The sequence below is a fragment of the Nicotiana sylvestris genome, chromosome 7 (assembly GCF_000393655.2).
Source record: "Nicotiana sylvestris chromosome 7, ASM39365v2, whole genome shotgun sequence".
Lineage (NCBI taxonomy): Eukaryota > Viridiplantae > Streptophyta > Magnoliopsida > Solanales > Solanaceae > Nicotiana > Nicotiana sylvestris.
The window spans coordinates 90,780,394-90,791,419 of NC_091063.1; positions in this window are offsets into that span (position 1 = coordinate 90,780,394).

Below are 11,026 nucleotides of genomic sequence, written 5' to 3' on the forward strand. Positions count from 1 at the left end.
CGTTGTATTAACGAAAATTTATATCTTTTAGTTGCTTGTGATCCATCATATAAAATTTATTACTTTAACCTTGAAAATTATTTTTTGGATTAAACAGTTTAGTTCCTTTACTGGGAATTCAAGCAAATTTGCTTTTCATCCAAAGATACTAACAATTTTTGTTAATATTCGCTTGTTTTCAGTTTAAACCTTTGTGGCCGAAATTCGCCAATCAACACAGTTGAGACCAACCAAGTTGGAGATGGTTTTACCATGCAAAATGAAAATAGAAGAATAGCCATGATAATAATAGGTAAGCAACAAACTGAGAAAAATAGAGAATATACATCGGTATATTGGTATCGCAACTATTAGTACCGAAATTGATTATAATGATTTTGCACCAAACAGTTCCAGAACAGGAGGTTTAGATACTTCAGGTAATTTTAATTTACAAAATTTAGTTCTAACTTTACAGAAACATATCGAGGAACAGAACGAGCGGACAGAACATCTCCGAAAATTTCCAACTATCTCATGAGAATGATATGCATAACCGTTACAGCACCGGACTTCAAATAGAGGAAGGCACGGAGGTCCAATCGAAAGTCAAAAATAGGTTCGAAGACCAAACTGAGATGGTTCTTGGGTGATCCGAATCTGAATGTAGAAATCTAAAACACAGGTCCGAGCAAAGAGATACGAAATTTCCTTCATGGGATGAAAAAGATCTGGATCTTCCCGAACAGGTAAGGAATCACCTTGCTAAATTGAAAATTTTCACAGGAGAAGAATGAAAGTTAGGAAAAGCATGGGTAAAAATACCTACAGAATTGCTTACAAAGATACCGCACCTGACAACTGAAAAAGAAAAGATAGGCGTGGGGTGGATAATTAACGACCTCAAGGAAAAAAGGTTCATTAATAGTCATGGACAATTAGACAAATATTTTCATAAATAATTATTGAGACAAAAGAATCAGAAGACACGAGGTCAAATGCTGAAGAACTAAAAACTATCATTGACTTCCCAAATAGGATGGTTTACGTTGGTCGAGACTCGACACCGAATTTAAAGGTAAGTTGATTGAATTTTTACATGTTAAAACAAATTGCTTTGCTTGCCCCATGCTAACATAACAGGTTTACTACCGGAGGTAATGACATGTATGCTCAATCCCGCTATAATCTGGTCAAGCAAAAGAAAGAAATCAGAGTCAGTAATAAAAAATAAAGTTACAAAACTTCAAAATATTGGTTTAGACCGTAAAATCGAATTACCCGGACTCACTAGCTAACATCAGTCTATCATTACTTTCAAAATTTCAAGGAGAAAGATGGTTGTTGGTACACCAAATTATCTCGGAGGTCTCAGTAAATACAATCTTAATTCAACAAGATAAATGTACACAATCTCCTATCTATGTTTTGAGAAGTTGGCATTGATAATAGTTGCCCTAAATCTAAGGCTTTATTTTTTATGTCATCTAATTCCCGTAGTCACTATATTTTTATTACGCAATATTTTACTTAAGTACGAAATGTCAGGAAGGCTAGCTAAATGGGTAGTCTAACTTAGTGAATATGATATTATTTATCAGCTATGTACGGCTATAAAATCAAAAGTTTAATAGATTTCATGATTAATTTTAGCTCGAACATATTATCCGAAGCTAAAAAGGAAGTACATTTTATTTCTAGGAATCGGATTTGGACCTTCTACACAATTAGGTCCGCACGTATTAAAAGTCTCAGGTTAGGGACAATGCTTAATGCACCTATAGGAGAAATTGTTGGACAATTCATAAAAGTTATTTCATTACTAATAATGAAGCCAAGTATGATATGTTATAGGGCTTGAATTAGTGGGAGTGGGGGAGCTCAAAGAAAAAATGTTGTAACGATTGATCAAATCAAAGACATCTATGCAGCCAGAGAAAACTGAGCCAGATGTGCTAGTCTCGGATCTACTGCTGATATCACTGACTTTGGAAGCAACTCCGGGCTCTTATTGAGACATATCGTTTCCGGATTAAACATTCTCGAGATCGAGTCATCCCTTATTTGGGTGATTCCTGATCTATTATCAATTAGAATGAATATGAGGTAAGCTCGAATAATTTAATTTGAAATTGGCTAATAAATTCATTGATTACTTGCAGAATGGGACTTTACTCAAATGCAAGCCTGCTCTCGATAATTCTGACTACGTCTCATCCTGTACTGCCTTGTTGAAGGAGAATTATATTTGAGAATATTCAAGTGTCTCAAAGCTAAAATGTCATATGGACCCAGGCAAACAGAATATATGATGCGAGAAATTTATAAAGAGAGCAGTGAAAATTACTCTGATAATAAGGCTTTAAATTGAAAACTCATCAAAGCCAGTATGAATAGCTCAAATCAAGATACGGCATGATCCTCGACAACATTTTGGAACCTCCATAGTTCCCCGCCAAAGAAAAATATATTTGATAAAAAGAGCTCTGGTACCATCCCTATGTTGGAACTGGACCATTTAAAAGTCCATCAACATCGAAACTAGCTATCATATCGGGACTATTAAATTGGGGACTGTCCAATTATGATTCTAGTATTTCAGTTCTCATACCTCAAAACTCGAAGAATAGGGAGATTACTTATACTTGAATATTAGTCAATTTGACCTGACATTTTAAGAAGTGATAAAACAGTTGATTGCCTTGGGAGATAAAATTCCTAAGAGTATTCCGACATTATTTACCACCATGTCAACTCGGTTAGTTGTCTTGCTCGTATCAAGCATAAACACTTCAAATATATATATATATATATATATATATATATATATATATATATATATATATATATATATATATATTACATGTACACAAAAAGGATCGAGAACTCCATGTCAGAGTCAAGAATCCCACAATAAAAATGAAAGATTTATATTCAAGTCAAGATAAATATACGCAAATATGCTACCAGAATAAAGTTCACTTTGAACAAACACGTGGCTTATATTCGATCCAACAACGACCATTCAAGTTAAATATATAAGCCTTTCTTAACAGCTGATTATATTATGACTCGGATTGATTATCCCGTATATATTAATAAAAATCTCAAATATTATTTCGAACATGTGTCCCTCTCTACTTGGAAGTATATTCATATACTCCAATTTGGATTCAACATCCAATCATATTAATGTCTCTTTGGGACAAATCTACTGTCACGACCCAAAATCACAAGTGTTGTGATGGTGCCTACCATGATACTAGGCAAGCCGACAACTCACACATACCAACATATTGAAATTTAAAATATACGGAAATGAGCTTAAGTAAATAATAAAAGTCTCATAAAACTGGATGAAAACGTCACAACTCAATACAGAATTTCCCAAAACCCGTGTGTCACTGAGTACATGAACATCTATACGATAACATAGTCTGATACACTGTCTAGAAAAGTAGAACTTAATAAGTAAATATGAGAGATAGAGGAAAGGAGAGTCAAGGTCTGCGAACGCCAATGCAGCTATCTTGATAATCTCTGAACGGCTGAAACTCCAAGATTAGCAACCGTCGTGCCCAAAATCACCTAGATCTACACATGAAGTGCAGAGTGTAGCGTGAGTACAACCAACTCAATAAGTAACAAGTCTAATCTTTGGATTGAAAGTAGTGACAGGCTCGAACAATACAGTCCACATACAGAATTTACGGTACGGAAATTTACAGAAAAATTATAGTAATATCTCAGAGAATTCATAATTTGCAGGTAACAGTACATGAATGTAGACATGCTTTCAGGCTAAACAGTTAAGCTCAATACAGGAAAAATATGCCAAGTCTGAATGATATGAGAAATATGACATCTCTATATCTACATGTCAATATACATGTCGTATGTGATGCAACATAATGAAAGCATCGCATACTCATACTCTTAGAGTACTCAACCTGACTATCTCTGTGAGCACGTAATTTTTGCCCTATATGAGAATTATTCCCAAAATTCAAAATAAAATAGTTTAGTGTTGTTTGCAATTTTTGTGAATTTTGTGTTATTTTTCTTGTATTGTTTGCATTTGTCTGAGCATGTTTTATCCGTTAAATTAATAAAAAAATAAAAAAATATATCGCATTTGCATTTAGGATTTAATTTTACAATTAGAAGTAATCAAGTTTGTTTTACAAAAATGAAAAAATCACAAAAAAATAATTTACTTTGCATTTTTAGCATTTAATGTCAAATTATGTGATTTTATTTTTAATTGATATTTAATTTTGTGTGATAATTATTATTAAGGGTTAATTAGTATTTTTAAGTTTATTTTGGTTTTACAATTTAATTTAGAATTTTTGGTAATTAGGAATTAAAAAAAAGGAAATAAAAGAAAAAAAATGAAAGAAAGAGAGGAGGAATCGGAACCAGGCCAAATTTCTTTAGGCCCAAACCAGAACACACCAAATCCAGCCCAATCCTGTCCTTGTACTCGGTCCAGCCCAAACCCGCCCCAGCACTTAAACAAAATGACCCCGTTTCGCTTGGGCTTGATCACAGCCGTTGGATTTTTTGTAATCCAACGGCTCACATTAATCCCTTCAATCTAATATACCAAAATACCACAGACCCATTACCCCCTCTCATTTCCAAACACCCCCCCCCCCCTTCAATCATCTCTTTCAGAGAGACCAAACAACCAAAAACCCTAATAGCCGCCACCATACTCTACCGCCTGAAACCCGGCGGCCAATGCTCCGTTCACCACCAAATTCACACCCCAGCCTCCCCACGACCTCCTAAACCTAACCCCTCTAACCATTCCCCTCGAATCCTGATCAGGGCCTTCGAATCTTCAATCAAAGATCGACCAAAAAACCCTAACTAATCCAATCGATTCTAGGCTAACACCTAACGTCCACCTGACTTCCCTCGTCCCTAAACCACCCCTACTTCCCCTCGAATCAAATCGGAGTTTGTCGAATCTCAATTCGAATGAACGAACGCTGAGTTTTCAAATCAAGAGCCTGTATTGAAGATTTGAGGCCGAAATAGGTTTTATTCGTGTGTTCTCGTTTGAGAACTCGTGATTAAGACCTATTCCGACCAAAATCAAAAGATGCCGGATTTTGTTCAAGCCGAGCTGGTCGTTCATCTTAGGTATTTCCCATTTCCATTTGGAGTTTGTCATTTAGCTTTCATCTTCCTCATTTTCTCTTTTTTTTTTCTCTATTCTCTGTTTCATCTCATTTTTTTGGATTCATTCGATATGTGTCTTTTCGGATTAATTTCCTGTCATGTCAATTTGTTTTGGTTTGGTAATTGGTGTTGACTCGTTAATTTTAGTCAATTGTTGAAGCTAGTCAGTTTGTCGATTTGTTAGAACATTTCCGATTTTGCAATCAATAAACTAAGTTTGTCCTTTTGCTAAAATTAAAGATTAGTTCATCACAATGTTTGAATCGCTTAGTCGGTCGTCACATTGTTTTGAATTGCTTGGTCAGTTGACATGCTTTGAAAATACATGAACTGTTATTTTGGTTGTCACCTGAACCTACTGTGTCATTCCCTGTAAGGGTGTTCTGAATCATTAAAATCCTTGGCCTTTATTTTGTTGCTATTTGATTCAACCTGGTTCAAGCTTAAACTGTTGTTGAGTTTGATGAATTGAATCCTACTGTTTAAGGTCTGAAATGAATCTGACATTGGTTTGAATTCAGTGTTGGTATGATAATGTTAATTAGATAGTAGTGAGTTATAAGGTTGCATTCAGAACTTAGGAGAATTGGTTATAGCTGCAGTCACAGGGTCTTCAGGGGTATTTTGGGGGTTTAAAAGTTTGGCAAATGGTCTTGCTAAGTGGGCTTTCAGTAAAGTACTTAATTAACCATTAATCTAATGTGTTAGTGGGGGAACAAAACATAATGGTATGGGGAGACTTAAAAGGAATTGATTAAAATATGTTGCACATACCTGCTTGAACTTTAAATAAAGAAAAGACAAGGGTTAGTGGGGAACAAGTGAATTAAATAAAGAAAAGACAAGGGTTAATGGGGAACAAAACATACTCTAGTGGAGTTCTAAAGAATATCATGGGCAGAATTAGTTTCTTAATTCTGCCTGAGTGCTCTTACGAGCTGGCATGGTCAATGTTTGGGTATAAATGGAGGGACTTAGGACAGAGTTAGGGGCTGATTTTTTAGAGAAGGGAGATCAGTCTTTGATCAGTTTTTTTAGAGAGTTAAAAGAGTTCAAAAGGTTATGAATTTTGAGACCTTAGGAATTTGAGAGAGGTTCTGCTTTTGGTTCCTCTCTAATCAGTCTTAGAGAGCAGTTTTGAGGGTCCAAAAGATCAGTTTTATTTGAGGGCTTTTAGGATCAGTTTTCAGAGGTTAAATTTAAAAGAATCTTTGAGGAGAGTTGAGGCCAGTTTTTGAGAGTTTTAAACAATCAGTTTCTTTTAGAGAGTGCTGGAGAGTTTAAGAACAGAAAACCAAAAGAAAGATATTGTTTCATTGCATCCGTAGGTGTAATTCGAATTTTGGATAGTGATTCTTATTCCTTTTGATTGCTTAAGTGGTTCAGTGGTCTACTGGTTCAGTTTTGGGTTTAATACAAGCTTGGTTGAATATGTTTGTCTTGGTATTTGTTGTTGCTGTTGGTTTACAACCTTTCTGGGTTTTTCTGGAGTATTGATTGAGTCGCTGCTGCTGGTGTATTGCTGTTGTATTGACTGCTACTAGCCTGTTGCTGGCCTCCTTCTCTTCTCATTGTATTGCCATTTCCAGGATCCCTTGAATCCATAGAAGATGAGATACAGAAATATGTAAAGTTGTAATTACATGAAGCTTGATGAATGAATGATCTTTGGCCTTCAGTCTTCAATAACAACTTGTTTGGAATCCAGTAGCATAATGTGAAAGTAGTTAGTTTAGTCTGTTTTATCCTAGTACAAGTAGTGTATTCTGGGAACCATGTTGCTCTTTCTTTCTTATCTGAATATTTGTGGTATGTAAAGTTAATTGAATACTTGAGATACTGTGTATATGGACTATTAACCTATGCCTATTCTCTTCAATAGAATCGACTTTAGTGTGGTTCAATTTTAGTATAGTCCAAGTATGGCACCCTGTTCTATAAAGTATTAAAACTGGAATATGATGGAGCCTAAAAGGTTAGGAAGAATGTCTATGTTCGTACAAGTAATTTCATGTATAATAGATAGTAGAAATGGTTTATACTTCATTGTTTAGTGTTAATAACCCTAGCCTGGATATCATGTAGTTATAGTTCAGAAGTTGCATCTCTTCTAGCTTCGATATTGAGTTATTATGATTCGCCCACTAATTGCATATTGAAGGAAAGGATTGAGGCATTAGTGTAAGTTCGTTTGGTTAAAGTCTGAAATTTTTGGACCATGGAGATTGGGCTTGAATGCGTGGCAAACAAACCCAAAGATTTCCAACCCACAGAAAGGTCTCCTAGGTGAGATTAAAAGAACGTTGGGCTCTAGAACTGATCCACGACTTTGAGCCCAAATGCTGGTGGCTGAAATGCCGGGTTGCTGCAATCGTGCACAAGCAAATTAATTATTTGGACTTGGCTGGAAGAATTCAATTCATAGTTCAACGTATTATAATTCAATACATAATTAACTAGGACTCTTTCTTTTATTTTAGAGACAAATAAAGTAGAGAATCATAGTTGCTCTTAGGTTTGCCCTTTAAATAATGAACGAGATGAGCCTCGCCAAATAAAGCACCTAGATTGCGGGGCCCTCGATAATTGTATATATTAAAATACTTAGATTTCGGGATGGGCCGTTTAGCGAATTTCACGGCCTTCCCCAAAATAATAACGCATAGTCTCTTTAGACGCGTATTTTAATAACATTACCTCCCTAAACTCGGGTGCACATTTATGTGACCCAAATCCAAATCCCAACGATGTTAAAGTATGTCCAAAAACCATGAGTGCATTTATGTGACGTGGTTCAAGACTTGTTTTAATGACGTTGTAATTTTCTTTAAAAATGAATAAAAGCGGTTAAAGTTAAAATTTGCACATAGGCTCATAATTGTTAAAATCAGATAATTTAAGCCAAATATAATAGTTGAGCGACCATGCTAGAACCACGGAACCCGGGAATGCCTAACACCTTCTCCCGGGTTAACAGAATTCCTTACTCAGATTTCTGGTTCGCGGACTGTAATACAGACTCAAATCGTTTCCTCGATTCGGGATTCAACCGGTGACTTGGGACACCATAAATCTCCCAAGTGGCGACTCTAAATCTTTAATAATAAATCATGTTTCGATTGTCCTTTAATTGGAAAAACTCTCTTATATCACCTTCGGGTGTAGGTAAAAAGGAGGTGTGACAGCTCTGGCGACTCTGCTGGGAACCAAGAACCCAGAACTTTTGGTTCAGGGTTCAGAATTCGAGCTTATAATAATTGTTATATCTGGCTTTGTTTATTATCTGATTTTATTACATGTTTGGGCCTAATGTGCTAAATGTTGCTTTTATCGCTTTGATATTATCTGAACTGTATATATAAACTGCTACGAAATCCCTCTCTTCTCTCTCTTGAGGAGTGCACGATGGTCTTGACTTCTTTCTGTTAGTGTCCTATTCCAAATAGAACGAGGTTCGGACAAGTTGCAAAATCAGATGATCTTTTGGTTACCGGTACGCAGCCCCTCCTTGGCTCGAGTTGTCCGCTCGGGTAAGCCAGGTCTAGAACAAATAAACCTAGGTTTTAAACCTAGTATAACAATACTTCATGCCGGATCCCTAGTAGGAACGCTTGTTTGCATCATGTGCATTTTGACATTGGGGACTCAACACAGGGGTTGGGTCCGTCTAGGACAAGTGTACCCAAAATAACAGACCATCTTGATGCATCCTATGTGCTACATGTTGCATTTCTTCGAGGGTAAAAGGGTCATTTGGCGGACTAATGATAGTTGAGGGCAAATGAAAAAAAATGAAAAATAAATAAATAAAAAGAAAAAAAATAGAGGGTGAAGTGTGAAAATAAAACTAGTGGGGACTAATTATGTTTTCTGTTACATTTTGTTAAGAGAAAAGAAAAAAAAAGAGCTTGGAAAATTCAAAAGATTTTTATACTTTTTCATCATTTTTCAAAAAAAAAACATATTTTCTCTAAATTAGTTGTTATTTTTACTTCTCGCCCGTATCCTATCAGCCCGAACTACGCGAACCTGATTCTCGTCTCTCGGGGCGGGATACGTAGGCAACCCACATAGAGTCCGGTCTTACTAGTAAATATTATGTTCTTGGCTTTGCGGGGTCTTAGCCAAATTTTGCACTTCTAGCTACTTTTTGGCCAAATAAGTCATTTTGCAAAAATAGCCTCAATCATGTCTTGCATGTGTCCAGTAGGAAGTGTTATTGTCTCACATAGTGTTGGTTTAAAATTTTCTCATAAAGGTGTGGATTTATTTACAGGAGTTTGAGCATGACAGACACCCCGTGACCATCCAGTCAGGATCGCTCAATCAGGAGTTGCTTAAGGAGATTTGTTTTATTTTTATGTTTTGAGTCCGTTCTTCATTTTATGTCGTCTTTTACTTTCTAGTTTTGTACAGTAATGTCAAGTCTTTTGTTATTGTATTTTTTCTTTATATTTGAAAAAATGTGTTGTAACTCAAAAATCCAAAAAAAAGAGATATTGTATTTTATATTTCTGTTATAAGTTTTCTTTAGATTACTAATTCTAGAAATGAAAAAAAAAGAAAAATTTCTGAGGTTGTTTTTCCTTTAGGCAATGAATATCTAGGACTTAAAATGAATTGTTTTTATGTTTCCTTTAAGTATAGTAGGACCAAAATTCAAAAAAAAAAAGAGAATTTTCTTTTAATATTTCTTTAAAAGCTTTATTTAAGGTGTTAATTCAAAATCCAAAAAGATTTTCTTTTGAGAAGTTTCTTTGGGAAATTAGTGAAAAATGAAAAAAAATTCTTTTCATTAGAACTTTAGGATATTGTACATAGAAGAAAAAAAAAAGATAACATACTTTATCTTTGATTTATTTTCAGAGTTTCTCTTTTAGGCAATCAAAATTGAAACCCAAAAATATTATTTTTTTTGCTTGTTTCAAAATCTTGCGTCAAGATATCAAAGGAAAATTCAAAATAATTTTCTGTGGTTTATTCTTTAGATTTTCTTCCTAAAAAACAAGAATCAAAAAAAAAATATTTTTCTCTTCTAGGATATTTCCTTAATAGAATATTTGTTTCAAAAGGATAAAAAAAAACATGCCCGTTAAGCTTGAGTTTAGAATAGATCATAGAACGTTAAGTCTAGAAATTCGAAAAAAAGGATTTGCTAGTTTTATTTATCTTTTCTCATCAGAGTAGTTGTGGAGGTAACAAAAAAGGAGAATGTCAGTTTGTTTACTTTATTTTCGTTCTTCCAAAACTACGCAAAGATCTGATTCATGCGGCGTCATGATACGTAGGCAACCTACATAGGGTTCGATCAAATCATTTTATTTTTTTAAAAGAAAACAAAGAAGGAAAAAAAGGGGGAAAAAAGAAAAGAAAAAAAGGGTGAAATTATGGGACGTGAGAAATGAGAGGAAAGAAAAGAGTGATAATTAGAAACAAAAAAGGAAGGAAAATGATCAAGCAAGTGCTAGAAAAGCAAAGAAAAGGGAGGTTGAAATGAACAAATTGGGATGATGCCAAGTGACCTTATGACCCTCGAAGTCATTCTAGAACCGTTAATTGTGGCTAGGTGCATTTCACGCAATATGATATTTTGTTGTTAAATGCCCTAACGCTAACGTGATGGCCTCATTTTGTTATATTCATAGCAGAAGGGCGGTTGGTTTGTGGTTTTTAAAGTGGTAACTCTTTTCTACAACACAAAGTCAAAAGGCAATGGCAGACAACAACAGAACTGAGTTGGTTGATACCGGTGCCCGAAAGCAGTTGGTTGAACAGGACAATGGGTTGGTTGAAGAGGTAGAGATGTTAAGACAACACATGGCGGACATGTATCAGGCTTGGATGACTGGGAAGG